The sequence below is a fragment of the Azolla caroliniana genome, unplaced genomic scaffold, assembly GCF_043228905.1.
Source record: "Azolla caroliniana isolate FFs.n. ecotype wild unplaced genomic scaffold, voAzoCaro1.0.p SCAF_21, whole genome shotgun sequence".
Taxonomy (NCBI): Eukaryota; Viridiplantae; Streptophyta; class Polypodiopsida; order Salviniales; family Salviniaceae; genus Azolla; species Azolla caroliniana.
The window spans coordinates 9,897,740-9,903,770 of NW_028230456.1; positions in this window are offsets into that span (position 1 = coordinate 9,897,740).

Genomic DNA, 6,031 nt, shown 5'->3' on the forward strand with positions numbered 1-6,031 from the left:
TGGTTCTCCGACAACGGAGGTTGTACAATAGCCAGTGTCATTGACCGGGAGAAGAAGCAGGCAGAAGAGCTACTCAGGGCATGTGGAGTCCTCGCCCCCGAAGAGGAAATCAACGGAGCCGTGGAGGCGGTGTCGTGCCTTTTGACACTAGATCGTTTGTGTGAGTCGTGTGGGATCCGTTGGGGTTTTGGACTAGGTAGAGGAAGAATTTGAGACGATTTTAATTATGAATAGATTATTATAAACTTGCGAATCCCACAAGTATAATATATTTTATTAATCAGTATTTAGATAAGAATATGTATTTAGATTGAAAGAAAGATATAAGAAACTTATGAATCCCACAAGTATAGATTATATTATTTTCGTGAATCCCACGGAGGAGGAAGAATTTGAGATAAGTTTATAGTTATGTATAGATTATTAGAAAGAGAGATAGAAACTTGTGAATCCCACACGTATAGATTATTAGATTTATTAATATTTAGAATCCTAATAACAATTTATCATAGATTGGAAGAGATAGATTATATAAAACTTCGTGAATCCCACGATTATATTAATTGGTGTTTTAGGAAATATATCCAATTTCCCAAATATTTCACACACCCTTACATTGTGCTCCCCATCCTTATGTAGTGATGAGGGAGTCTTAGTAATCCATGCTTTTCCCCTAACTATAGACTCCATGCTTTTCCTATAGATAGACTATATGCTTTATCTAAAGTGATCATGCTTTTTCTAACTTGTGCGTTTTTTATCGACTATAGCGTTCATGTGCGCTAGATGTGCATGCGTAGCTTTTTTCTTTTAGCATGCGTTTTTCTTTTAACTAAAGTTTATCTTAGGTGAACTTACCTTTCTATGTGGGACTTCTATTTTAACACTAATGAAATGATAGTGTAATGGTAAGGTTTCAAATTATTATCATGGAGGTGCAGGGTTCGAATCTTGCCCTATGCATGTATTATTTATTTTGACATTTTCTTCTATTTCTTCATATTTACTAAAACGTTACTTTATAAGTTTTTCATGTAGTGTACGAAATACACTACGACAACGGTCTCTCTTGATGACACCTTGGGGAAGTTACGGAAGATGTTCGGAGAGGGCCTTAGTGAAGACTAGACGATTCCGGTATGTTCGGAAAAGATGTACAAAGTCATAGCCTACTTCGGAAGAGGACTCGAGTCGGATCGGATGGCCCAAGTGGATACGAAGTACAAGAATGTGGACCGGAAGGTCACGCCAGTCGTAGCACCCTTGCCGGAGGGCAGTGAGTTACGGATGAAAGGGGTCGCGTCAGACCCAAGTTTACGAGATCCGGTTGGCATAGGACACCAATTCACCAACATAATGCTACGAGAGCTCAAGGTCGGTGGGGGTGGCTTTCTACTGCCGGCGGAGCAGGACCGGTTTCAGAGAATGCTCAGGAGGCACAGAAAGGCCTTCGCATTCTCGCCGGAGGAGATCGGGTGCGTAGACCCGACCCGACGATTGTGGAACCAATGGTGATCTTCACGATACCGCATGTACCGTGGAATCTCAAACCGATTCCAGTACCCAAAGCTCACATCTCGAAGCTGATGGAGTTGTTGAAACAGAAGGTGGATATGGGCATCCTCGAACCGTCGAGTGCCCCGTATTCTAATCGGTGGTTTACCGTGCCCAAGAAGAACGACATATTGCGCTTCATTCAGGACCTACAACCGGTCAACAAGGTGACCATTCGGAACGCAGGAATCTGACCGACCATAGACGAGTTCATGGAGGCCTTTGTCGGAAGGTCAATTTACTCAGTCGGTGATTTGTACTCGGGCTACGATTAGTTCCAGCTAGCCGAATACAACGAGGGTGTCGAATACAAATGTATAATGGACGTATTCACACTATCCTCTTAGAGAGCCCAAGTTTAGGCTATTTTTGTAAATAACATAAAGGGCAGTTGCCCTAAGTGAGTCACTATATAAAGTGACTTTGTAACCTTTTGTAAAGGTTGGTTGTTCATTGTTGTAACGGTTGCCCCTTTATGAATATAGATATATTCTTTGTGCCTCTCTCTGTCTCTCTCTGTGTACGTATTTTGTTCTTGCCTCTCTCATACGTAGGTATTTCTTCCTCACAGATTCATACTGTGTGATCTCTTCCGCATTGACGGCCTTGTTCATTCCCTACATTTGGTATCAGAGCAATGATACTCATGAGCAATCTCCCCTCCTCTTGGGAAACCTTCGTTACAACTGTGTGCAACGCTTCTACGACTACCATCAAGTACTCCAAAGTCACAAGTGCAATCCTGACTGAAGTAGCTCGGAGAAAGTCTTTCACCAAAGACTCAGCAGAAGAAGCCTATGTAGTACAAGGTTCGACCGACCGATCGAACAACCGGGGAAGAAGCTCTTCCCGACCGCCTACAAATCAACGAAGCCGCAGCAAGTCCCGGGAAACCCGAATCTGCAACTACTGCAAGAAACTGGGACACATCAAGGCCGACTGTCGGGTACTCAAGTCAAGGACAGTCAAAGCTCAGAGAGCTGATCAGAGGAGTAACCAGCATGAGGAAGTCAACCACGTCGGCTCTTCAGCCGAGATATTAACGACCGACCCGAACATATTGTCCATAGAGAATCCAGTTGAATCAGAAGTTCTGCTTACGACTGAGGAATCGAGCATATGGCTTCTGGACTCGGGCGCGTCGTATCACGTGACACCTCACCGATCACAATTTCGTCAATATTCGGACCAGTACTCCGACTCAGTTCGGGTCGGAAATTCGCAGCACTGTGCTATCATCGGAATCGGCACCGTAGAGCTCAACCTTCCGGGTGGCTCTACACTCATACTACACAACGTCCAACACGTTCCTGAGCTCTCATGACCCTTGATCTCAGTCGGACAACTTCATGAAGCTGGCATCCGTGCTGGTTTCTCATTAGGAGGGTGGACACTCCACAGAGGGAACCTCCTGCTTGCTAGAGGACCAAAGGTACACTCATTGTACCCTTTGTATGTCACACTCAGAGAGGGTGACTTATTTCTGGTAGATATCCCTGTGTCATCCTTATGGCATGGACAACTTGGACACCTCAGCAAGGCCAACATCACGCACCTATCCAGAGCCGGATACATCCCGAAACTCTCCTTCTCGGACCATCAGTTTTGCGAGCATTGCCAGTACGGCAAACAGGTAGCCGCATCACACCCGACATCAACACCAAGAGAGTTGAGCCCGCTCGATTTGGTCCATTCGGACGTCTGTGGCCCGATGCCACATCAGTCACTCGGTGGTGCCTCGTACTTCGTCAGTTTCATTGACGACTCGACTCGGAAGGTGTGGGCCTACCCCATCAGAACCAAAGATCGGGTATTCTTGATCTTCTCAGATTGGCTCGCAATGGTCGAAAGCCAGACCGGTCGGAAACTGAAGTGTCTCCGAACCGACAATGGAGGTGAGTTCAAATCTGATGAATTCATCAAATTTTGCCGAGAACGCGGCATTAGACGTGAATATACGGCACCATATAGTCCAGAGCAGAACGGAATCGCAGAACTCATGAATCGGACGATTCAAGAACGCGTTGTATCCATGCTCCAACACTCCGGACTGTCGGATGGCTTCTGGGCAGAGGCTCTACTCACGGCAGTACACATAATCAATATGTCGCCAAGTAGACCTCTAGGACTTAAGATACCTCAGGAAATATGGACTTGCAGAAAGTCGAATTATGATAAGCTCAGGATTTTCGGTTGCGAGGCATACGCCCTCATACCGAAAGACGACCGCCGAAAACTCAAACCGAGATCAAGGAAATGTGTTTTCCTCGGGTATGGACCCGACGGCGAGATCGGATACCGACTCTGGGACCCCGAGCACAGGCAAATCCTCCGAAGTTTGGACGTCGTGTTTAACGAGTCAACTATGCACAAAACGGCCAAAAGGCCTATTGAAGTCCGAAGGGTAATATTTTCCGAAGTGCCAACCCTTCATGACGGCCCAACACACAACGTGAGATCAGTTTCACGGGTAACCGACCTCTCTCGCACCGAATCCACAGAATGTCTTGGCTTCCGACCATCCGACATCGACAACCGGTGCGACCAGTCCAGTCATACCTCGAAGATCCGAGAGACTGTGCAACCTCCGGAGAGGTACTCTCCCGGAATTTTCTTCACCGACGTCGGCGAACCGACGTCCTACGAAGAAGCATCGGCAGCTGCCTATTCAGCCACCTGGCATCTGGCAATGGAGTCGGAAATGCACTCCATCTGCGCCAACAAGACTTGGGATCTGGTCGACTTACCGAAGAATCGACGTGCTCTTCCTTGCAAGTGGGTCTATAGACTAAAGGAGACGTCCGACTCGACCACCCCAAAGTACAAGGCCAGATTAGTTGCGAAGGGATTTCGACAGGAATATGGTGTCGACTTCGACGAAATCTTTGCACCAGTGGTGAAAATGACAACCCTTCGTTTCATGCTCGGTGTTGTGGTTGCCGACAATTTGGAGCTGATTCAGCTAGATGTGAAAACGACATTCCTCCACGGTGATCTAAAGGAGGAAATCTACATGGAGCAACCGAAAGGCTTTGTGGCCACCGGTCAGGAACATCTAGTCTGCCGACTTAGGAAGAGTCTTTATGGCCTGAAACAGGCACCCCGACAGTGGTACAAGAAGTTCGACGATTTCATCCAGTCGGTCGGCTTCGCCAAGAGCGATGAGGACCACTGCCTCTTCACCAAAACAGCTCAAGACGGTTCTCCCGTCTTCCTCATCATCTACGTGGACGACATGCTACTCTCCGGTCGGCATACCGGAGAGCTCACCGAACTCGTTCGGAAACTGCGATTGAAGTTTGCCATTGAAGTTCTCGGCTAAAATCTGCGATTAGTCGGAATCGCGCCAAAAGACAGCTTTTTCTATCTCAAACTGACTACATCGGACGTGTCTTGGAATGCTTCAACATGCAATCGGCCAAATCTACTTCGACCCCGCTCCCCATTCATCTTCGGCTTTCTCAGCGAGACTACCCGACATCCGGTCCGGAGGGGGAAGACATGAAGTTGGTACCGTATGCACCGGCAGTAGGCTCTCTGATGTACGCAATGGTCGCGACACGACCTGATATTTCTCACGCCGTAGGAGTCATCAGCAGATTTATGTACAATCCCGACCGATCTCACTAGAACGCAGTCAAGCATGTGTTCAGATATTTAGCTGGCACAAAAGACCACGACATCCTTTTCGGTCCGAACTCAACTTCAGGCGTAGCCGGTTACACCGACTCGGACTTCGCCGGTTGTGTGGACAGTCGCAAGTCAACAACCGGATATTGCTTTAAATTCGGCAATGGAGCAATCTCGTGGAAGTCGAAACTTCAGGAGTGCACAACCACCTCAATGACTGAAGCAGAATATGTAGCTGCCTCCGACGCAGCGAAAGAAGCTTTATGGCTCGGTCGGCTGGCGCACACGTTTCGGCTGAAGCCGGACATAGTGCAGGATGGTTTCGGACAATAGACATCGGTTCATTGACGATCGGCTTCAGCTTTTAGGACCCGACCAGTTCGGTCTTCTGTCTACGGATTATGCCGATTCGAACAAAAGCGACCTGTCCGAGAACTTATGCCTATACCTGTATTTTTTAGATAACCCATGTATACGCCCATTACGGGGGAGTGTCGAATACAAATGTATAATGGACGTATTAACACTATCCTCTTAGAGAGCCCAAGTTCGGGCTATTTCTGTAAATAACATAATTGGCAGTTGCCCTAAGTGAGTCACTATATAAAGTGACTTTGTAACCTTTTGTAAAGGTTGGTTGTTCATTGTTGTAACGGTTGCCCCTTTATGAATATAGATATATTCTTTGTGCCTCTCTCTCTCTCTCTCTCTCTCTCTGTACGTATTTTGTTCTTGCCTCTGTCATACGTAGTTATTTCTTCCTCACAGATTCATACTGTGTGATCTCTTCCGCACTGACGGCCTTGTTCATTCCCTACAGAGGGTACACCCAGATTAAACGCGAACT